Consider the following 25,133-nt stretch of genomic DNA (forward strand, 5'->3'; position numbering starts at 1 on the left):
TTGACATTTGCAAAGCACTGTCCCAAGCACAATGATTGTAATACTTTAGGTGTAAGCCTGGGAGCCTAGGGACAACGAGTGAGGGATCCAGAAGAGGTTTTCAGCATCGTTTCTCTCTCCCTCCACCTTAGCCACAAATCAGCAGGAGCATTTCCTCCCCTGAAACCCGTTAAGCACAGTATCATTCTTCGAGGAGGCTGGCCTCCTGGAAGTTCTAGCAGAAGAATCGGTCCCATCCAGGCCTAAAACTAGGGTTACCCTGACTCCACCTCAGTGCTGAGTAGATTTGGTTCCAGTTTTTCGGAGACTCCAGCACCCAGCACGAGCCCAACTCATCCACCAAGGAGGCAAGCGCTAGCTGATGAATTGACCTGAACTTTCCTCCAAACGAAAATACCTGCGTAGTGAGTGCTCTCATTCTAGTGCTCCTAAGTGTCGGGAGCTGCCAGAGAGTGTTTGATCTCCCTCCCCAAGCCTTCAATCATCTGACTCTTCTTGCCCAACTCGTTAAACACACTTTGCCTACTCAGGAATCAGCTTTACACCTACTACGTTTCCTTTTATGATTTGAGAACAGCTGGCTCACAGCTGTAGTCGTGGCCGAGTGGTTAAGGCGATGGACTAGAAATCCATTGGGGTTTCCCCGCGCAGGTTCGAATCCTGCCGACTACGTCCGAGATTTTACCCTACGCCAAAACGTTGCTTTACTGTGGGATTCCCTGCGGAGACAACACCTACCTGTACATTTCTCCCTTCTCTTATCCTCCCACAGTGGTGCAAGAGGTGCAGTTTCTTGTCTAAAACTTTCCTATTCTTAGACCCAGCAAAACCTCACTGCTACTGCGCTCCACACGCTGCCGGAAAAAAAGAAGTGCTTCTCTTTCCTCAAAAGGTTTGCTGTAACAGAGCCTTATAACACGCCGCCCCCAGTGATGTGCAAGGCTCAAGGGTGCCTCCGAGTTTTCTGTCCCCAAAACGCTGCTCCAAATAAACTATTTCAACAAGATAAAATTGATGGAGTGTTCCTCAGATAAATTGTAGAGAATATTTAGTCTATGTCACAAAATGGAAGCTATTTTTATTTTTTAAAAAAATTATTATAGAGTAAAACTGACTTTTTGAAAGCATATGCATATATTCCTGTAACCTCTACCATAATCAGGATATAGAGGAGTTCCATCCATCCATAAACCTCCCGTGTTATCCCGTTACAGTCATCTCCTAACCCCACACTTAACAGCTGACAGCCAGATACATATTCTGTCCCTACAGTTTGGCCCTTTTTGAGAATGCTATTGAAATGGAATCGCACAGTATGTAACTTTTTGAGATTAGCTTCTTACACTTGAGCTAGAACGTGCCCTGAGATTTATCAAAGTTTTTGTATATATCAAAATTTCATACCTTTTTCTTTTGAATAGAATTCCATGTATGAATGTACTACAGTTTATTTATTCATCCACCCACTGAAGAGCGTATGGGTTGATTCCAGTTTTGGCAGTTGTGGAGCAAAAAAGCTATAATCATTAGTGTACGCAGGCTTTCATTTTTCTTGGATAGATTCGTAGAAGAGGGATTGCTGGGCACATGGCAAGTGTATGTTTAACTTTATAAGAAATTGTCAAGCTATTTTCCAGAATGGCTGGACTATTTTTCATTCTCACCAGCAGCGAAGGAGATTTCTAGTTGCTCCTCATCCTCACCAGCCATTGATATTGTCAGTATCTTTAATTTTAACTGTTTTAAAAGGTGTGTAGTAATATCTTATTATTTTCATTTGCATTTTCTAATGGCTAATCATGTTGAACATCTTTTCGTGTGCTTATCTGCCATCCTCATACTCCTTTCGATAAAGTGTGCCTGTATGTCTTTTGCCCATTTTTTTGTTGGATTGTTTGTTTTCTGATTTTGAGTTTTGAGGATTCTTTACATATTCCAGGTACAATTCCCTGTCAGGCACGTGATTTGCAAATATTTCCTGCCAGTCTTTAACTCCCTTTTTTCATTCTCTTTACAGCGTCTTTTGCAGAGCAAATATTTTAAATTTTGATGAAGTCCAATTTATTATAATTTTTTCTTCTATAGAAAGTGCTATGTCTAAAAACATATCACAAAACCCAAGGTCATGTAGATTTTCCCCTATGTTTTCTTCTGAAAGTTCTATGTTTACATTCATATCTGTGATCAATTTCTAGTTAATTGGGGTATAAATTGTAAAGTTTACATCAAGACTTCTTTCTTTCTTTCCTTCTTTCTTTCCTTCCTTTCTTTGCATACAAATAACGCATTGTCCCAATACTATTTGTTGAAAAATATAATTTCTTCCTTGATTTTTTTTCACACTTTTGTCAAAAATAAACTTTCTACATTTGTGTCAGTTTATTTCTGGAGTCCCTATTCCGTTTGATTGCTCTACCTGCCTATCCTCTGCCAATACCTCACTGTCTTGGTTACCGACAATTATGCTAAGTCTTAAAATCAGATAGTACGATCTTATTTAATTTTTATTTTTCAAAATTGCTCGAGCTAGTCTAGTTCCTTTGCCTATCTATATAAATTTTAGAATCAGTTTTTCTCTATCTATAAAAATTGTGCTGGGATTTTGATTACATTGCATTAAATTTACAGATCAATTAGGAGAATGGACAGGGTAATGCTGGAGTTATTTTCTCTTATATTTGCTGGGGGTTTTTTTTAGTATTTTGAAATCCTTCCCTCATGCATTCTGTCCATGTTCTATAGTTGCATTCAGTGTGAGAGAAAGAGTAAAATGTGCTTACTCCATCTCACCTGGCAATAAGACAATTCTTTTTAATGATGATGAAGAGACCACGATCTCTTGGAAATAAAGAATACGATAGCAGAAAAAAGTAGCTAATAGGAAATTTAGAAGATAAAGCTTAGAAAAACTCCAAAAAAAGTAAAAAACATCAAAGATGGAAAATAGTAGTGAAAAGAAAGTTGAACAACCAATTTAGGAGATTCAATATCATCTGATTAATGGCAGCTCCAGAAAGAGATGAAAGAAAAATTGGAGAGAAATTTTATCAGGAAATACAGGAAAAATTCTGAGGACTGAAGGACTTGATCCAGATGGAAAGGATTGCCCTTTATGGTTAGTGCTTTTAGTGTCAAGTTTAAAAAAATACTTCCCTAGTTCAAAGTCATGAAGATAGTCTCCTATGTTGTATTATAGATGCTTACTTGCTTTATTTATTTACTTATTTATCTATCCATTTATTTATTTAACTTTTGCATTCAGATCTACAGTCTCCCCGGAATTGGCTTTGTGGATACGGTGAAAGGGATCAATTTAATTTTTTTTTTTTTTGCTTGTAGATACTCATTTGATCATTTTTTTCTTTATAGATAGTCATAATTTATGCAAAGACTATTCTTTCTCACTCTATCTGCAGTGCTCCTTTGCTCATAAAGCAGAGTATTAAGTGTGGAGGTCTAAATCTGAATTCCATTTAGTGCCATTTTCTGTCCTTGGACAATGTCGTATTTTCTTAATTATGCTACCTTTACATCTTTAGTATTTGGTAAAGTCTGTCCTCTAATTTTGCTTTTCTTTTTAAAGACAATCTTAGGCTACTTCAACCATTTTCTTTTTAATATTATATTTTAGTCAATTTATCAATATCCAAAAAAAACCTGATGATGTTACTAACAATGCACTAATGCTATAGATCAATTTTGGGGAAAATTGATATCTTTACAATATTGAGTGTTCCAATCTAGATTTTTTCCTAGGAATTTGATGTTTGATATGCCATTTAAGAGAATATTTATTTGAATTTTCTTATTGCATGTAGTAACTTTATAGAAATACAATTAATTGTTACATTGATGGAAACGTAAAATGGCACAGTCACTCTGGAAAATAATTTTTGGCAGCTATTATAAAATGAAACATGAAAATACTATATGATTCAGCAATCTCACTCTTGAGTAAACTTACTTTTACACAAAAACCTGTACATGAACGTTCATAGCAGCCTTATTTGTAACAGGCAAAAATTGGACACAGCAAAAACGTCCTTCAGTAGGTGAATACTAAACAAAAGATAGTCCATCCACACCATGGAATACTACTCAGCAAGAAAGAGGAAAAACCTAACGATAGATCAGCAACTTGGAAGGATGTCTAGGGCACTATGCTGACTAAAGAAGCCAGTCTTGATAGATCACACACTGCATGATTCTAATTATGCAACATGGTCAAAAGGAAAAATTACAGAAACAAGAACAAATTAGTGGTTCCAGGAGTTTAGGGACAGTGGGAGGCGGGTGTGGGCACGACTATGAAAGGGTAGTCAGAGGGAGATTATTGCAGTGATGTTCTGTGGTATCGATTATGATGTTGATTACATGAATCTACAAGTTTGATAAAACCTCATAGAACTATACATAAACATTGTACCAATGTTAATTTCCTGCTTTTGATATTGTACTTTAGTTATATAAGAAGTAACCTGTGGGGGATATTGTGTGAAGGGTACGTGGAACCTCTCTGTACTATTTTTTGCAACTTGCTGTGTATCTGTACTTACTAAAAATAGGAGTTTTTTTAAAAGTTAAAAATATGAATAGAAACTGTTCTATCAAATAATTTCTCCACATGTATTGAGATTATCACATTATTATTTTACCTTATTAATATTATAAATTAAAAGAATTTATGTTTATGGATTGAGTTTTGAATGTTACATCACATTGTATTTCTGAAATAAGCCCAAATATACTATGATTTATTTTCTCTTTTATGCATTGCTGGATTTGCTTTGCTAATACTTTTAAAGGTGTTGCCTCTAATTTCATGTAATATCCTTATCCAGTACCGGTATCATGGTTAGTCTGACTTCATAAAATAATTATCTGAGCCTTTTTCTATTTTCTTTGATAATCTGTGTAAGAATGGTAATTATCTTCCTTAAACATTAGACAGAATTAAACTATACTGATTTGGGTTTGAGTTTTTTATGTTTTTGAAGATTGGCACCTGAGCTAACAACTGTTGCCAATCTTTTTTTTTTTTTCTGCTTTTTCTCCCCAAATCCCCCTAGTACATAGTTGTATATTTTTTTAGTTGTGGGTCCTTCTAGTTCTGGCCTGTGGGATGCTGCCTCAACATGGCCTAATGAGCGGTGCCATGTTCGCACCCAGGACCCGAACCCTGGGCCTCCGAAGAGGAACGTGAGAACTTAACCACTCAGCCATAGGACCGGCCCCAGACTTGAATTTTCATTGTGACCATTATTTAAATTACAGGTTAAATTTTGTATATTACATAATCATTAAGACTTTATATTAATTTATTTTAATTTAGGAAAATGTATTTTTATAAATTTGTGTATTATTTTTAGTTTTCAAAGTTATTAACAAAGATTTACTTTGTCACCTTTCACTTTTGATATTTGCTGGAGTTTAAAAGTGTTTTTTCCATTACTGATGTTATTTGTGATTTTTTTTGTTCTATTTTCCAGGAGATTGCCAATTTTATTAGGCTATTACCAATTTTATTAAGAGATTAACATTTTTATAGAAAATAACAAGTATTGGAGAGTATGAAGAGAGGATGAGGAGAAATTGGAACGCTTGTGCATTGCTAGTGGGAACATAAAATGGTGCAGGAGCTATAGAAAACAGTATGGCAGTGCCTCAAAAGATTGACATGCAGGGGGTGAGAGAAACAGATGAAGGTGGTCAAAGTGTGCAAAGTTCCAGTTATAAGAGGCATAAGTGCTGGGAATGTAATGTGGTGGCCATAGTTAACCATACTGTATTGTATATTTGAAAGTTGCTGATAGAGTAGATCTTAAATATTCTCACCAGATACAAAAAGTTGTAACTATGTGAGGTGATGGATGTGTTGACTAACCCTATTGTGGTAATCATTTTGCAATATATACATATATTAAATCATTACGTTGTATACCTTAAACTCACACAATGTTATGTGTCAGTTATATCTCAATAAAGCTGGAAAAAAATTAAAAATAGAAGTACCATATGATCCAGTAGTTCCACTTCTGGGTATTCCCAAAAGAATTGAAAGCAGAGACTCAAGCAGGTATTTGTAAATCTATGTTCATAGTAATAGTGTTCACAATAGCTAAAAGGTAGAAGGACCCAAATGTCCACCAATGGATGTATGGATAAACAAAGCATGGTGCATACATACAATGAACTATCACTCCGCCTTAAAGAGGAATGAAATTCTGGTGTATACTATAACATGGATGAACCTTGAAGATGTTATGCTAAGTGAAAAATGCCAGTCAAAAAAGGGCAGATACTGTATGGTTCTGCTTATTCTAGATACCTAGAGTAAATTCATAGGAACAGAAAGTAGAACAGTGACTGCCAGGAGCTGGGGAGAGGGGAAAATGGGGAATTATGGATACAGAGTTTCAGTTTGAAAAGATGAAAAAAGTTCTGGAGACGGATGGTGGTAATGGTTGCACAACAATTTGAATGTGCTTAATGCCACTTAAAAATGGTTAAAATAGTTAATTTTATGTTGTGTATATTATATCACAATAAAAAAAGAAAAAAGATTACCGTTTTTGTTGGCTTTGTTGATAATCTGCATTTTGTATTTATTTTCTATTGCATTTATATCTGCACTTTGCTTCATTATTTCCTTCCCTAAAGTTTCTTTGGAAATAAATTAGTGGTTGATTCCTAATTTTAGGTAATGAATGCTGGTATTATTACTCTTAAGTATTTATTTTATTTGTACATGTATTTAAGTATACTTCTAGTTGCATAGTACATGTCTTGATAAGTACTGTTTTTATTAACATTCATTTCAAAATAGTTTCTAATTTCAGTTGTGATTTATTCTTTGAACCATTAAGTATTTAGCAGTGTATTTATTATTTTGTAAACACATACAACTTTCATGTTTTTATTTCTGGCATAATTTTCTTTCTGTGAAATAATAGCTTGTATCTAACCCTCTTATGTTCTTGAAGCCTTGCTTTGTGGCCTGGTAAAATGTCAAATTTGAGACAATTCCATATGTGTTTGAAAAAGTTTGAATCCTGAGTTGATATATGCACTGTTCTCTGTGTATGTATGTTATATGAGTTGCATTACTTTGTTTTATGGTTATTTTTCCATTTATGTTTTTTATTAGTTTTTCAGAGAGGTATATTGTGCAAAAATTTCCCACTATAATTGTGGTTTTATCTGTTTGTGTTTTTACTTCCACTAATTCCTGGACTTTTTCTCCCTTTCTTAATATTCCAGAAGCAAGAAATTCTGGATAGAGCACGATTTACATAACAGCTATGACTTGGCGATACTAGATACAACCTCCAGTTGAACTACGGCAACAAGAAAAGCCTAGGAAAAAAATCTGTGTAATTTATACAAGTTTTAGAATAGTCATTGAGACTTAAGAGAAATATTGTTACTTAGAAATACTTTCATGTTTCCTTTCTCAAAACAAATGTGGAAAATGTAGTTCAAGTGTAATTTCTTTCGTGGGAAATTCTGGATAAAGGTTAAGAAGAAGCTGAAGTAGAGATTCCAATCTCTGTGCTTAAAAATGAACCTCGTTCCATCCTCTGGGCCTGACCTAGATATGTCTGACTCTGGTCTCCCAAAACTGCGTCATCAGGAACCCACATCCCATAACCACTCTGAGACGAGTTAGACACTCAGAACTGGTTTGACTAGAATCTCAGCTTCAGATGTGGGTGAGCCTGTGCCTCCTGCTTCACAATATTGAGGTTAATGAATCATGCAGCCTGAATTTAGGGAGGACGTTTCTTTAGTAGCTTTATGCCTAATTTTACTTGAGTGATTTCGTTTCTTAATAGTTACAATCATAATATCTACATAATATAACATCTACATGATATAAAGGAGAAACCCAAATGCAGGGGATTCTTAGTCTGGGGCACAGAGCCTTCAGCAATTTTATGAATTCCCTGGAATGTTTTCTAAGTGGTGTGCTGTGGGTCTAGGTTCATCTTTGTGTGAGAAGATGCATAAGTGTCCATTCCATTTGCCGTGGAATGCTAGACCAAAAGAGGTTTTAGAAGTCTTCCCCAATAACTTCACAATCTGTTAAAGGGAGAGACAAGAAATTGCTACCTTTTTTTTCTTGTTTTGAGAAATGCATAAAACGCCTTTCAGTCACCATGAGGCCACAAGCAAATTCTTTTTTAACTAGTACAAGAAGCTTCCCTACATGGACTCAGCACCTCTTTCCCCTACGACAACCAAAGCTCACCAATCTACTAAGGATGAAAGCCCCATTTGAAGCTCCTGTGCTCACTGGCAGAGCCCTTGTTGGTTTTTCATGTTCATGTACCAATGCTGGCACAACCCCCTAAAAGTGAACAGCATGGAGGCTTGTCTGAGCCATAATTTTAAATCCATTGTGAAAGTTATTCTTTATTTTTCCTTTTATATTTTACTGTCTTGTTGCTGCCCAAGATAAACTACTCCCTTTTTTATAATCGGGATCCACATGCTGCACTCTTACTGTGTATTTTGTATGTGGAAGATCATGGACCAGCACCTTCTGCATTATCAGCATTATCAATTCTTGTGCAAACCAAAATTTTCAGTTTTTACTTGTATTTTGGCTTTCCATCTTATCTGTGCCATTAGACTGCTAGTTACACGCACTTTCTCCAACCCATCCCTGGGTGGGCTTTGTTTTATGTACTGTCTATGGAGCTTCCTTCCTAGTAGAACCAATTTCCACAAGGACAGGGATTGTGTCTTTGTTTTGTTTGCCTGTATGTCCCCAGCACGTTGCACAGTGCCTGACCTTTCACAGGAGTTCAGTAAAACTAGTTAAATGAATGATCTTGAAGAAGGCGCTAACTTAAAGGCTCTTTTTCCACAATAAGAACTTTAAAAAATATACTTCCCTGTTTGAAATCTTTGATTTGTTTCAGTGCTAATTTCTTTTCCTCCCAATTTCTTCTTCCTGCTTTTCAAGTTTATATATATTTTTATAATGGCCCTAAACCAATAAGTGACTAACCACAGGGATATTGGCATGGAATTGATGTTTTGCAGATTCCTTGTGTTTTTGTTTGTTTTTAATCGCTGAGGCTCTTGTAAGGAGAGGTCGGCCCCCTTTGCAATTTTGTTCATCCCAGTTAGCAGGAGAGTTCCATTCTGCTGTCTTCCTCCGCGTGGGTGAGTGCAGCGGAGTGCAGGGAGTGGCTGTGAGGGAGAGGCAGAGGGCACTGCGTGGCGACGTTCTCGCTGCTAACACGGAGGCCTCTGTTGCTAAACTCGAAAAACAGTCTCGAAGGCGGATATTTGTTTTCTCCGGGTAGTCACTGCGCCGCCTCATTTAAGAGGGCAGGATCTCCTTCCATTGAATTAAAAGTCATTCTGCAGGCGTAGGAGAATGCCTGTACATCCACTGAGACAAGTGTAGGCAGGCAGCTTGCACCCCGGAATTTCACCAACACAAATTCCCAGGCTCAGATCCCTAAAGCTCTGTTGAAATCTTGACAGAAACTTGCTGAGCAGACTCCGTGTGTGCAGCCGAATGGAGACGAGACCAGGCGAGCTGGAGGAGAGAGATGGGATCTGTTGGACTCCTGCGGGATCAACCCCGCGGAATCCACCTACCCCCGCCCTAGAAACCTACTCTTTAACTAAGGAAGAAGGCTAGATCTCAAAAAGAAGTCTCTGCAGTAAAGGACGTCTTTAGTCAATTTGGCAGCCTTCGCTGGGCACCTTCCTCTTGATGAAGGTGCTTGTGATGCGTCTGTGATCTTGAAATGCTGCCCCTCTGATAATGCTCCTTACCGATCACTACACATGACAAAATTCAGACCTTTTCTTTAAACACACCTTTTCCATTTTTTTCACAAACACCGCTTCTCTTGAAAATTTTCTGCCATGAATGTACCAGAAGCCAACACAATAAAACTTGTTTTACTAGAGGCGATGGACCTGATAGCCAAATAATCTACGCGGAGTAAAAGACCATAGGCGGAAATTGAGCAAAGTAACGGATAAAAAATGTGAAATCCCTAAGCCTCAGTTTCCTTCCCTACATAGGGACTAAAAATACCCACTTCAGCGGGGTTTTAAGCATTCAATCACATAATCACTGTAAGACGTTCAATCCAGTGGACCAAAAATTTTGACTGATAAGCTAGACTAAATGCTTTTAGTAGAGTTGCTGTAACTCGTCATAGACAATCATGGATGTAGTGTTCTTCTGTGGGGTTCCATGGTGTAATGGTTAGCACTCTGGACTCTGAATCCAGCGATCCGAGTTCAAGTCTCGGTGGAACCTGCTTTGTCTTTTAGTCTAACTTCTGTTTTCCTCCCAGGAAAACACTGTCTACTTCAATGGCTGACATCGGTTTTACCTGTGACATCCCCCGTGAGTTTCTCCAAGTCCCGACACACCTGCATCTGGGTGAGGAGGCGGGAGTAGAATTCCATTCTGGTCTAATGGAATTTACTTTGTAAGGAAGAAAAGAAGCATCAGAAGTAAATACAGGAGGAAGATGGTGAAAACCCTGCAGTCTGCTGAGACTAGAAAACCAACTCTAATAAAAAGTAATAACCGACTCATATAAAGTTTATTTTCTGTGCACATTAAAAAACATGCTTGAAGTTGTTAAATATTTCAAACATGGGAAATAAATAATTCTAATGGTATTGGAGAATATACAGTTAACAGCAAATTTCCCTTCTACCCATGGCCTTCAGCTGTACAGTTTCTGTGCTACTTCCAGCTGCCCACAGCCTGCAGAATCCAGTTTATACATATAAAATACGGACAGTCAGACACACCACACATGCCCAGAAACCAAATGTGGAGAATCTTAAATTAGGTGACTCTAACTAAAAGGGCATATAGGACTCATCATTGCATTTAAAAAATATCTACCGGTTTAACATATTTCAAAGTAAAAATTTGGGGGAAATCTATAATGATATTTTCATAGCAATATTCATCTGGTCATTACGCCATGCAAAAAATACCAAACATTCCTCTTTCTCAGCTAAAATGAGTGACTACTGCAATTTCTTTGCTGATTATATTCTTTGCAGAAATTTCTTTTTTCCATTTGTTCTTATACTGTTTTGTGTAGGTTTTTTGTTTGTTTTGGGAGGTGTTTTTTTACTTTTGTTTCCTTCACTTTTAGTATAGTATTTCCTGGATAAAGTTGTGCTTTTTTTTCTGGCTTGGAAATTTTCAGATATTTCCTATAGACTATGGGCTTGGAAGATTCCATCCAACAGATAATTTCATTATGATGCCAGGTTGTGTGTGAGATTTTTAAGCAAATTTTTTCCTCACAACCTACACATATCACTAACTTCATGTTCTCGTTATGCAGATTCTCTCCTCACACACTGGTCTTATTCACTGTCTGCTTCTTCTCAATATTGCCCCGTTGTGTAAATTGCTTATCCAAACATTCATATCCAGGTTCTTCTTCATAATAAATGAGTTCTGTGAAATTTCTGCTACTACATGCAAATGTATTCCATTGTTCAAAACAAAAAATTGTTGGTTTTCTCTCTCACGGTGTGCCACTACTGTAAAACACTATGGACTTCTGAAGTTTTTGCACGTACTGTACTGGAAAAACACTACTTATGGTCTCATTACACCCCTTTGACCTTCAGAGAATGTAGAGTCTACCCTTCATACTCCATCATTCATATATACAGATCACTTTTAGTTTGGTTGCTTTGTTCTTTTTTATATTCCTAGATAGATAAATTTTCTTTTCCAGATGAAAATATGAAAAATGTCTCTATCCTGCAGCTGTAAAACCCTAAGTCTTTATTGCACTCCTTATTGCCATCAGCAAATTGTGCAGATGAGTTGAAAACAGAAAATTTAAAGAAGATATGGTCAATAGGTATTTTCTCTCTACTCAAAAACTGGCAGCTGTGGTTGATTAAAACCTATAGATAACCATATGGATTAGCGTGATCACTGCAGAAGAGGAGAGGAACGGTTGTGGAGATTCTTCTCCTTTCTGGTTTTTCTTATTAAGCCTGAGAAGATCCAGCTTAATTTAGGAAGAAGGATGGCATAATGAAGTGTATAAATATATGTCCAGAGATGGTAGAAGTTTAATATACCTGTAATTGATATCAATCACTCATTACATATTGATGATAAGGTTGTCATAGGAAAAAAATGAAGTTGTTTTCTGTTCTCCAATTCCAACAAGAATAAACCATTTATTCAAGATTATACATATATTTGAGACTTAAATCCTCACAATAAAATCTTCAAGTAGTACCAGCTGAGCTATTTAAGCTCTCTGGAATCCTTTATTGTCCCATTAAGAAAAGGAAAGATCCAGACAGTTCTTTCAAATGTGATCATGGTCATTTTTCAATGCACTCCCTTCAAGAGTATTGTCACCTACATTTACAACCATTCAGTATCTGTTTCCTAGGATATTCTATGGATAGATCATTTTATTGTCTGCAAACTAAACCAACCCTACCACTAGGTCAGAAATTTTCTGGTATAAGTATTGTCCTAAAATGGAATAATCATGCCAGTGACCTTTGATCTTCTCAAAGTTCAGTCATCTCTCATCATGCAAGTGACTCCATTTGAGATTGTTTTAATATCTCTTATTACCCACATGCTGATCTGTTATGAGACAGACCTCAAAGAATTTGGTCAAAATCAATATTCCTCATTCCTATCCCGAAATAAATTTCATATATTGAATTTCAATTTTGAAATTAAGAGGTAAAAGCATTTTGACACAAGAGAAGTGTTGATATAAAGGAAGAAAGAAAACAAAAACTAACCTACAACATCCAGAAGCTGGCCTGGCACTCAGAGCTAGGTCATGTTATTCTCCTATTGAACATAATCTCCAAGAATACCAACATCAGACACAGTTACTCTGAGACAGCAATAAAGTGAGACAAAACAGGCAACTTCACAACTTTGTCTAAGCTCAGACAAAAACAAGGTCGTTGTGCCGCACACAAAATATCAAACATCTCTCTCAGCTAAAATGAGTGACTGCCACTTCTTTCCCAGTTACAGCTTTATCCTCTAGATAGTCTGCTTCCTTCTAAATAAGATCAATTGAGATACTCAGTCTTCAAATAGCCCCTGCTTTCTGACAGCTTCTGACTATAGTGGAGCCCAGCTTCTTTAGGCTTTTCTCCAAATCACCCAACCAAAGCCCAAATCCTAGAATAGGTTCTTTCTAACATCCTCTGACATGAAACACCTCACGATTCCACCAGTGTGTGTTCTCCCTCACTGCAATGGAAAATAAGCTCAACTTGTTCAACTATAAGTGTGTTCCTCGTAGTCTGGCTGGAGGGCATTAACACTACCCACATAGTGTCAAAGAGTTACAATTTGTTTTTGGAATTCAAAGCAGACATTTGAGTTAATTATGTTCCACAATCAAGGCACATTATTGTTATTGGTCCATAGAAGGTTCTTCTTTTGACCTGATTGATTGATATTTTCCTTTTCACACCATAGCATTCTATGTCTTCTAACTCCAGTAGCAACTATTTTACTGTTTACTACGTAGCCATTTATTTGAATGTTTCCTTATGAAACATGCAGCTCTGTTTGCATGTGTCTTTGTTATTCTATCTGAATGGTAAAATGTTCCATACATATTTCTCGCATTTATAATTTGTTACTTCCTCTCATTTTCTCATACTTCAGTGTGTGCATCCACTTAGTTTTGCTTATCACCTTACTGAGTCCTAGACAAACAGATTGGCTAAAAATCCCACCAGTATAAATGCCACTAAATTGAACATATTCATAGATATCTTCCTATAGACTTGTGGGATATACAGCGTAGAACAGAAAGAAAAGTTGGATCATGATATATTTATCTTTTATTTAATTAGACAGTGACAGATTTGTCTCCAAAATGACTCCATAATTTCCAACCAACAGTTCACAAGCATTGAATATTCCTACAAGACTAACGATACTTTGAAATTTCTGTCATTCTAACTTTTATCCATTTAAAAGAGGTCAACTGATACATCATTGTTTTAAATTGTGTCTCAAAGATTACAATGATTTTAAAACACTGTCAAATTTTTAGGCTATCTTATCTGTAAAGTAGTCTGCGTAAAAACAGTTTCTTTTTTTTTTAAGACCATCTCTTAATTGATAGATTTTCTTCTTTGTCTCCATAATGGACTCCCTCTAATCTCTCCCACAAAGGTAACTTTAAATGTATTTAATGTTTCCATTTTTTAGCTAGAATTTCTTCCTGCAAAGCACATGTCAATATTTCTTGTGTGTTTTATTTCCCATAAATGATATTTTGCTATATATCCCATTCTGCTCCTAAAATTTTCACAATTTTTAAAAGATTTATCCATATAGTTACGTGTAGATCGATTCCATTTAAATGCTCCATAATATTTTCTGGTGGGAATGCACTTTCTTTGACATAAAATACTTCTTAGCTGAATATAATATAAATATAATATATCCTAGGCTTACATTACGTTTCCATAATTATCTTGTAGGTGTTTTTCCTACTCTTTCACACCCTTGAATATTATTCTAGAGAGGAATAACCATACTGGAAATATCTTGCTTTTCCCCCCCCTCTAATTGTTATCATCTTTTTCTTCTGTCCCATCCTGGCCATCTCTTCTATCTTATACAAAACTGCTCCCATCTTTCTTCTGGACAAGAACTTATAAGCCTCTGAATCTAATATTTGTCTCTTCTCGTCATTTGTGAAGCCCCCAGAAACACTTTTGTCCCCTGAATGTGCTCAAGGAAGTAGAGAGTGCCGACAAAAAATCTGCTCTGAGGTTTCTATGTAGCAGAACTGAAGCATTAATTTTTCCTAACTAAGAAATATGTGGATCCTTGCTTTGTAGAGTTTTTAAAATCCCACTCCCTTCCAATATATGTGATTTAACTCCAATATCTCTCCATCTCTGGAGCCAAGATAGTTTTTAGCTTTCTCTCAAATCAGTCTTAGACTCTACACCCAAATCTTGTTGGTTGAAAGTCTTTTCCAGGCTCTGGTGTCCAGGAGATGCAAAGGTCTTACGTGTGGGAAACTCTTTATAGACTGTTAAGAAACTCTCCACTCAAAAACAGGCAAACTTCCATGGACTGATGAGTGATACTCCCTGCATCAAAGATAACACAATCACTAAACACCCAATGGGCAGCAATAGTCTATTCCAGGCTAAATCCAGCATCTTAAATCACATCCCTTTTGTGGCCTTATCACCAGAGAGGATAAATCCAGAACAGCAAACTAACTCTGAATTGTAGAGGCAGTTGGCGGCATGAATCCCCAGGAAGGACAGAAGCAGGTCGACAGCTGTTGAGGTGGAGGTGGGGGACTTGGAGCCAAAACCAGCTGACACTCAAGTTCCATCCTCTTGCTTTCTAGTTCTGAGACCCCAATGGTATTACTTAGCTTTGTGGACCTCTATGATGAATATGTTGTGAGGGTCTATAAATAAGACGTGTAAAGCCTTTGGAATGGTGGTAGTAGTAAGGGCTTGAAAAATAGTACCTACTATCTATCATTCTGGGATAATAACAGATCTAACCTTGAATCTGCTAACTTGATAATTTTAGGAGTTTCTCCTGAGGAACTCAAGAAAATCTAAGCTCATAAACCTATCTGGAAGCCCTCAGTTCAAACACCATTTCATTGTGCAACATTGAGCAGTTTCTTCATCTTCATTAAACAGAGATAAAAACATTATCGAGTCGTGCTTAACTGATACCTTCTTGACACATCTTAAGTGTTCAATAAAAATTATCTGTCAGTATCGCTACTTTTTATGAATTTTAACGTCCCTTGAATTGACAGTAGTTAAGGAGCGTACCACGGCGCTATTAGAGCAAAAGTGGCTGGAGTATGACACGACCTTGTGTCCTAGTGACTTCGTGCTGGCTATGATCTGAGGCATTTAATGGAGTAAAAGGAATTGCCCTCCGCAGCTGATGCCAAATTTGAAGTAAGCTCAACAGAACATCGGCGTGGCATTGACACTTGAGAAAGTAGTGTCCATAGACAGGGGAAAGAGTAAGTTATTTGAATCTACAGGTGGAGGACTCGTGTTGGAGAAGAATAACTTTCAGTGCAGGAACTTTGGGTTGACTCTGGTTAATTTACCTCGGAAAACCTGAGGAAAGTCACGCAGCGTTTCCGGTAAAACCGTAGTCGGCAGGATTCGAACCTGCGCGGGGACACCCCAATGGATTTCAAGTCCATCGCCTTAACCACTCGGCCACGACTACCGATTCGTAGTTATCCTTAAGGGCTGAGGTCAACTAGTAGTGGATGTGCGGAGCGATCGCAAGCAGTAGGTCTGGCAACAAAAAGTTTCCTAGTTCCATCCAGTCCTATCCCTCAAGAAGGAAAGAGCTCATCCAGAGCAAATCAAGAATCAGCTGGTGATGTTACAATTTAATAAAAGGCTCCTAGACAAGCGACTCTAACTTCCTGGCGCTGGAGCTTGTCCACTGGCTGCTGACATCCGCGGACACACACGATCACACCCAATTCTCAGGAACAGGCACAAGAGGAGTCTTGAGTGGAGATTGAGCTCTATCTAACAACCTTGAGGTCGCAAATACCAATGGGAGAAGGAACGGGAATGAAGGAGTGTGCAAGATTGAAGGGCCATCTGCACTTATAAAGTTAAAATCTAAATCAGGAATCTCTTCGATGACATTAAACTGACTCCCCCTTCCAAAAGAACGGTTAAAACCGGGCTGGGGCCAAGGTTCCGTAGGAGAGGCGGAGAAGGGAGGCTATTCTCCATCCTGACTGGGAAAGACCAGACAGGGAAGGTCTCCCACCCCTTCAGGGAAAGGTCACTCCAGCCGTCCTGGTGAAGGACCAAGACCATTCCAAAGGGAGGGAAGCCCTCAGCCGCCGGAGCCCGGGGAAAAGGGAAGCACTCAGAATACAGATTATTCAAGAATCCGAACTCAGATCGAGGACTCTCTCTATACCGCCCAACTCAGAAAAGTGAAAAAAAAAAAAAAAAAAGACAACGTGTAAATCTTACAATAAATCTAGCTAAATTAATAAAGTTGATTCTTGGGTCAGAGACTATGTAGTTTATTAGAGTGGAATAATGATGGGGAGGCTTGGACCAGATTCCTTTTTACGGAATATCAGGAACCCCCAAACCACGGACTTTCTCTTTGAATTCTAGGAATGGAAGTGTGTCACCAGTGCATAAATTAGTAGATATAGACAGAGTTTCAGATAAAAAAGAAAGTGGTCTCTGTGATAGAGGCCGAATATGTCTCTCTGATAGTTTGAGAACCACTCTCCTATGGAAATAACCTTAACCCAAAGAAAAAGAAGATTCACTGACAAGAGCAGGATGCAATAAACAACTTCGACTCTGCAAAAAGTTTTGCATCTGAAATACTGGGTGGAATGGAGAAATACTTCAAAATGTTGCTAGTGCTAGTTTCTGGGTTGTGGGATTATGAGTTAATTTTTTGTTTTCTACAATGTGAAGTAATCAGTATCAAATTTTATAAGTGAATGGTAGAACAACGCATTTTATTGATTTCTTGATTTCTTGGTTATTTTTTGATGCTGCTCAAGAGTTGGCATTTGCCTCAAGTGCTCCTTGGATTAATCATCTGTGTTCAAGGCACTCCACAGTGAACACATTCACCTTGAACATGTTTCTCAAATAATCAATGCCAGTTAGAGATTGGTACAATTAATGAAGACTTCTCCCCTCCTTTTTGCTTGCAGATGTTTAACTGGATTTTTTTTTTAAATCACTTTCAAAGCACATTGAGATAGAAAAAAGTTTTATACATCTTTTACATTTGTAATACAAGTTTCCACATTTTTAAGGTTTGGAGAACTGTGGGGTTTTTGTTTTTTTTTTTTTTTTGAGGTCTGTTCCAAAATTATTCCTGCATATGGATGTAGAAAAAGAAAGTTCTGAAATAGTTGAGATAATCCTTTAAATCACATGGTTGTGAGTTTTTTTTAAACACTGCTACAGAATCTTCCTCTATACGGATGTCTCAAATTTTATTTTAAAAATTGATGGTCATTTCGAGTTTTTCGAATAGTCAATTTACTCATAATTCTGCAGCGAATGGTACAGCAAGTCCCAGTTCTTGGGTGTATCATCTCATGGACCCCCTTCAGAAGGTAACAGAGCAGGAAGCTGGTCTCTGGGGATGTCTCCTGCTTATTCTCCTTCCATCAGGCCATCAGATTAAGGGGCCCCTACAATCTGAGGAGGGAGTTACTTGCCGCTTTGCCACAACAGCATGATATTCGTCTAAATGGTGTCAAAGAGTAAGAAACATTGAGAACAAATACACTTTCTGGTAGAAAATTTGACCGCTTGAAGGGAGCTGAAGTCGGCACGGCTACTTAGGCTAATAAGACATGACGTGTCCCGGTAGTCGTGGCCGAGTGGTTAAGGCGATGGACTAGAAATCCATTGGGGTATCCCCGCGCAGGTTCGAATCCTGCCGACTACGATAGCATTCCCCTTGGGAAGTTAACCTAGTGACACTTTACCGGTTTGAGAATTTGCTTGACGTTTGATTGTTCCTTAACCCGACTAAGCAGCCTCTTATTACTTACCAGTAAAAAATGCGTAATTCTCCAGAGAGCGATTAACAGAGTTAACATTACTTCTCTATTTTTATTACCTTTTAAAAAGTAATTCCACTACAGTTTCTAATGGTGTTTTCTTTTCCCCCAAGAAAAGCCCAGGCTTTGGTGATGCCTTTCTATTTCCTTAAATCAAAATTCTGCTTTGAAAGCAGTCTTTCTTGAGGAACAAAATTGACAGACGTCTTTGCGTCTCCAAGGAATCACACCCTTACCAGGGCTCTTCTGTAGTCGTATACGTCCTCGTTAACGTGAGAAAAGATAATTCCAGGAAATCTTGTATCAAACACAAGTGAAAGCCAAGACTCAGCTATAGTCGCCAAGTCGAGAGTCCAAACTGGATATTAATAAGCAAACCACTACACAATTAAAGAAATTAAGTAATGCCATTTTCTTTGAAATCCAATCAAAAGAGTCATTGACACTGGCTGTCTTGTCCCCGCATCCAAAACAGTGATGAGGAGAGAGGGACTAAAAACAAGGTAAGGTTTTGACTCGTTCAGGGCACAGAGGTCAGACACAAAATTCCATTGTATGATAACAAGTATAGGTTAATGTATTAAACTAATGTATTAAAGGAATGATAACCACAGTGAGTACCTTCCCAGGAATTCCTAGGAGAATTCAATCACTGCCTTGTCAGCTTAGTGGAGCTGATCCTCACCTCTCTTGTGGAGATTTGTGCAGAGTTATCATACATTAGGGCACCTCACCCAAGAATGCTTCTAATAATTTTTCATAAACCCAGTGCTTGCCCTATTCATTGATTAAATATCAGATCCCTTCCTCTTTAATGTGTGTCTTCAGATGCGTGAAACATAATAAGAAGATGAGTTACAAAGTCATGTGAGTCAGTGATGCTAAGCTGTGACAAGTTCTCTTTACTGGGCAGTGCTGGCAGGGTGAACACGACTTGGCTCTATCTACTAAGACCTGGGCTTCTGGAGGATGAATTTAATCTTTTTTCTTTCCAAAACTCATCATTTCTTATCTCTCCGTCTCTCACATCCAGCATACTTGTTGCTTTGACTCTGAGAAACTCCTAGAATTCTAGAATGTCAAAGCTAATGAAATGTTAAGGCCCTTCTGTGGAAACAGTTCCTAATTTTAGAGTTGAAGAAAGTGATCTACATGACATCAATGTACAGAATTTAAAAGCAAAATTTTTTTTAAAGATACCTTAGGGAAGAGTCTTAATAGTATAAAAAAGAGTTCCTCTCATTCTGAATTCTTCCTCTGGAGGAGCTCATGGAGAATCAAGTTCAGGTGATACGGGCTGGAGCCGAGATCCTGAGCCAGGACTGATCACTACAAAGAATTTTGCTTTTGGAATACCAACCTGTGGTCCTGTTTCTGAATACTGCTATTGGGATTCTGGAAGGAGTTCTTCTCTCTTTGCTTTTAAATTGCTGAGATGTCTTGCAGACAAGGAAAATAAAACAGAAAACAAGATACACCAGTGGACAGTGTCACAAAAACCAGAGCATCAGCAATTGCAATAGAGAATGTAAGTTAGGAAATGGAGACCTGATGGAGCCACACTTCACTTCCCTAAGTCATTTTGATGTTCAGAAAAAGCTCTAGAGCAGCAGTACATTTCACTAGAAATGTATGTGAGCCACAGGTGAAATGCAAAATTTTCTAGTAGCCATATTAAAAAGTAAAAAAAAGAGAATAATTAATTTTAAGAATATATTTATTTCAACTTATATATTCAAATTATCATTTAAACGTGAACAATTTGGAAAATTGACAATGAGGCACTTTACTTTTTTTCTTGTACTAATCTTCAAAGTCTAGTGTGCATTTTATACTTAGAATGCATCTCATTAGGGACCAAGTGCTCAATAGTCACATATGTCAAGCAGCTGAAGTATTGGACATTACACATCTAGAGTGTTTAGAGAGCAAAAAACTGAGTTGGTAGAAGATTGAAACCAAGGGACAGTCTACACTGGAAACAACCAGCTACAGTCCAAGATACAAGACTTCCTAGTGACCACATCTGGGTATCTTTAGGACTGTTGTCTCTGTAACACCCAGTAACTAAACTCACTAATTCCACGCCCTCTTTCTTATCTCTCTCAGTGTCTATGAAAGGTTCTTGATGCAGTCAAAGATGTTGTAATTCTTCCAGAATTGCATCAGTGTCTTCTCAGTGTCTCCCTCAGTTATGGCAATAGCCTGGAGAAAGGTCTTCCTCAGGTAGTAGGCCTTAAAAGCTGCTATAACTTCTTGATCCATTGGTTGGATCAAGGAGGTGGTGTTTGGAGGGAGAAGTGCTCCTTTGATATTGGTATGAAGATCACCAATAAAAGGAGGATGTCCAGAAGCATTATCAACAATAAGCAAAACCTTGAAAGATATGTTATTCTCCAAACAGTATTTATTCATTTTCTTAGCATAGCAATTCAGGACGGCATCTTGAAAGAGGAACTGGGTCATCCATGACTTCTTATTGCCCCTCTAGTACACTGGCACTGTGTGCTTACTGATATGCTTGAAGGCCCTGGGTTCCCACTGTGCCAGATCACAAAGGGTTTCAATTTGTAGCCTGCAACATTGCCCCCAAGCAAGACTACTACCCTGTCCTTAAAAGGCTTGAAACCTGGCATTGGCCTCCTTGTGGATGAAAATCCTTTCAGGCATCCATTCCTAAAGTAGAAAGTTTTCATCCATATTGAATATTTGCTTTGGCAAGTAATTTTCCTCCACAATCAGTTTATCTAGCGTTTGCAAAAATTCTTCAGCTGCCTTCACATCATCACTCACAGAGTCACCATTCACGTTCACATTTAGCAATGAATAACAATTCTTGAATTCTGGGCTTGAGAGAGTGCCTCCGAGTCATTTAACTCCTGCTTTTTTTTTTTTTTTTAAGATTTTATGTTTTTCCTTTTTCTCCCCAAAGCCCCCCAGTACATAGTTGCATATTCTTCGTTGTGGGTCCTTCTAGTTGTGGCATGTGGGACGCTGCCTCAGTGTGGTTTGATGAGCAGTGCCATGTCCGCGCCCAGGATTCAAACCAACAAATACTGGGCCGCCTACAGCCGAGCACGCGATCTTAACCACTTGGCCTGGGCCAATCCCTAACTCCTGCTTTTTAAATCTCAGGTTTTTGTGTATGGTGATGGATGGTAATTAGTCTTTAGGTGGTAAACATGAAGTAATCTACACAGAAATCGAAATATAATGATGTACACCTGAAACTTAGATAATGTTATAAACCAATGTTACCTCAATAAAATAAATAAATAAAATAAATTTTATGTTTTTTCCCCATTGATCACTCCCAAAACCCAATCCCATGTGTATTTCCATGGCTCCTGCTGGTACATGCTAATTCCTGCAACTCCTTCACAGTCACAACCCTCAGGGACATTCACCCAGATATCTCAGTCTGTGTTTCAGGGTTCCAGTCTTTCTCGACTAGGGCCCTGACCGTTGTATAACAGACCTGCATCTGCTAAGCATTCAATCATCTTCTAAGTTCAAATGACGCTAAATGTAAGGTTCTGAGAGTGCCCCTCAGCTGTGTCAGTGCTCCTGCCACAGGAAATAAAGGCCTCTCTGCAAGCTACTCTGTGAGTTCTGGTTCTTTCTTCTTCCTCTTATGCCTGTAATCAGACCTTGATCCCACTTTACCCTTCCCACAGTTTTCCACTAGACCCTGATTTCCATATTTTAATTCTGAAGGTAAAGCGGAAACTGGTTAGAAACACTAATGAGGATGCCCATTCACATGAAGGTTTGTCTTCCAACAGTAGAATACATAATAGAATTGTGCTACGTTTTTACAGTGGAGTACTATATGGCAATACAGGTAAATGAATTCTTAATACATGAATCATGGATTAATCTCACAATATGTAATATTGAGTGAAAGAAAACAAAAATAATAAATCTTTATATTTCTACTTATATACAATTTTTTAAATTGCGGAAGTTCCTTATGTCATTAGATATTAAGATAGTGGTGAGAAGTGCCTGGGGTCAAGTGAGAGCTTCTGGGATGCTGGTTGTTCTCTACTTCCGTCTGGGTCACACTAGTGTGTAGACATTGTGAAAAGTCACGCAGTCATATGCTTAAGAGTTGTGCATATTTCTGTGTCTGTTTCACTTTGATAAAAACAAAAATCACTGTTCGCCTTGATTGAGATATTTGTTTAGCAAAAAGAATAAAATCCAGCATTTAATATAGAGGTTGCTCTACGGTAAGCATTTTTCTAGGAACGTTGCAACATGTCAAACCATTACATCCTCATTATTAAGGATAAGAAACTGATACAGAGATCTTAACTCGCTCAAAATCACACAGGTAGAAGTCATAGAGTTGAGGTCTGAATCTCCCAGTGAACTAGGGGAATTTGGCAGCAGAGTCCAGGTTCGTAATTCTCAATCTCTACTAAGGAGGAAAATAGGAGCTTTGAAACGCTGTTCTCCCATAAAGTAAATTACAGGCTGAAAACGGTAACGAATTTGGGAAGGGATTAATTCTAGGATGGTAGGTGTATAATGGGGGAAGAAATTTTACCCGGAAAATCGGGAGCAGTAGAAGGAGAGAGAGGGAAGGAAGCGGATGAAGGACGTGAGTTTTGGAGAGACACCTGGAGGTCTGATGCGGATTTTATCAAGCGGAGATGGAGGAGGGGCACCAGCAGAGCACGTGCGGCTGCCCTGGGGACTTCAGTGACTGAGGACACTCGGCTTTACAGCGACCTGCACGATCCTGCAGTCAGCGCTGCTGGACGCTTCTCTGATCCATCTCTTTCACCATTTCCTTTCACTCACCAGGAATTTTCTTTTCATCTTTCTTTCTTCTGTTTGGGAACCAAACTAAGTGAATGTACTATTTGTGTCCCAGAGGAATCGTTTGCGAAGCTCCCAAAGGCATTTAAAGCCCGTGAAAGTGCTGGAGAAGGTAAGGAGAGAGCAGGTAGGGAGTGGGGATTGTAGGGTGCAGGATAGAGGCATTCAACACAATTGTTACAGTTTTTACAGACAGTAAAAGGCCTTTGCCGAATTACAGCTGCCTTTTTGTTTTTCCCAAGAAAACTGGTTTTGCTTTGTTGAATTTTAAAAATCTACTTATTTCTGGATTAGGTGGGAACTTACTTAAAAAAAAAAAAAAAGCGTTAAAACCTATCCCTGTTTTGAGAAGCAACAGGAGTTGCTAACTGGGACCAAAGGAGGGAAAGTTGTCAAGTGGGACAGGATCAAGTTTCTTCCTTGGAGGCAACATTAGGCTCTTAAACTGGTCATAGATAGATTGCAGACCATGATCTTATCGCACTGGGCCGTCACTAAAATATCAGTGTATTTCTTATTAGTAAATAGCGGTGCTCCTCATTGTTCCGTTACATGGAGATTCCAAAGTATATTTAAGAAGTTAAAAATTGATGGCCGTTTCTGTTTTTTTTTAAATCGTTGCTATAATCCCTAATTCTGTAGTAAATGTTAGAGCCTGTCCCAGTTGTTGAGCGGATCCCATGGATCCCCATCAGATAGTGACAGAGCAGGAAGCTGATCTCTTGGAATGTCTCCTGTTTGGTCTCCTTCCATCAAACCATCAGAATAAGTTCTTTCAGTTCTGAGGATAGAATGTTAGTTGCCGATTTGGTGAAACAGCATGATAGCCATCTAAATGATGTCAATTAACAAGAAACATTTACTATAGATACACTGTGATACGGATTGTAGGCTCCTAATGAGAGCTAAATTTCACCAAAGCTCTTTAATTTTTAAGGGTGGCATGTTGTGTGGCTGTGACCGAGTAATCAAGGCAATGGACTAGGAAGCTCTTTGAGGTGTTTCTGCGTAGGTTCAAATCCAGCTGCCTGCGAGCTGTGGGCTGTTTTGTAAAGGTGTTCTCAAAATGTATTAACAGTTTGAGAACATGATGTTAACTCCTGGGGGCCGGGAACTGGTGCCAGTTACAACTTCTCCCTGCTTCCCAAAGAGGTTACTGGAATCGGCCTGTTTTTCTTAAAGTAAACTCGATTCGAAACTCCAACAGCGAGATTTTTTTTTTTTTAAGTAAGTTCAACTCAGTATAACTCAGTTATAAATGGATTTTTAACTTCTCATCTTAACACACTAGACCACGACAGAAACCCCAGCGGATGCTCTATCAGTAAACAGAAGTGCACCTCTTTCCTTTTATCAGCTACAGGATCTTCCACTATGTAGACGTTCAAAACTTTATTTTAAAAATTGATGGTCATTTCGGGTTTTCCAAATCGTCGCTTTACTCATAATTCTGCAGCGAATAGTACAGCAAATCCCAGTTGTTGGGCATATCGTCTCATGCATCCCCATCGGAAGCTGACAGAGCAGCAAGCTGGTCTCCAGGGATGTCTCCTGCTTATTCTCTTTCCATCAGGCCATCAGGATAAGGGGCCTCTCCAGTCCGAGGAGGAGGTGTTACTTACCGCTTTGCCACAACAGCATGACTTTCATCTAAATTATGTTAAAGAATTAAAAACATTGACAACAAAT

At 38.2% G+C, this 25,133-nt stretch overlaps 4 non-coding genes across 4 annotated transcripts; 3 read left to right on the forward strand and 1 right to left on the reverse strand.

Moving 5' to 3' along the window:
• Positions 1-590: 590 nt before the first annotated feature.
• On the forward strand, positions 591-672 carry TRNAS-AGA (transfer RNA serine (anticodon AGA)). The gene has a single exon. It is a non-coding gene; the product is annotated as a tRNA-Ser (tRNA).
• A 9,550-nt stretch (positions 673-10,222) lies between these two features.
• TRNAQ-CUG (transfer RNA glutamine (anticodon CUG)) lies at positions 10,223-10,294 on the forward strand. Its single transcript has one exon. It is a non-coding gene; the product is annotated as a tRNA-Gln (tRNA).
• Positions 10,295-16,182: 5,888 nt separating this feature from the next.
• TRNAS-UGA (transfer RNA serine (anticodon UGA)) lies at positions 16,183-16,264 on the reverse strand. Its single transcript has one exon. It is a non-coding gene; the product is annotated as a tRNA-Ser (tRNA).
• Positions 16,265-18,417: 2,153 nt separating this feature from the next.
• TRNAS-AGA (transfer RNA serine (anticodon AGA)) lies at positions 18,418-18,499 on the forward strand. Its single transcript has one exon. It is a non-coding gene; the product is annotated as a tRNA-Ser (tRNA).
• The last annotated feature ends 6,634 nt before the right edge of the window (positions 18,500-25,133 follow it).

This window comes from Equus quagga, chromosome 15 (genome assembly GCF_021613505.1).
Source record: "Equus quagga isolate Etosha38 chromosome 15, UCLA_HA_Equagga_1.0, whole genome shotgun sequence".
Classification (NCBI taxonomy): Eukaryota; Metazoa; Chordata; class Mammalia; order Perissodactyla; family Equidae; genus Equus; species Equus quagga.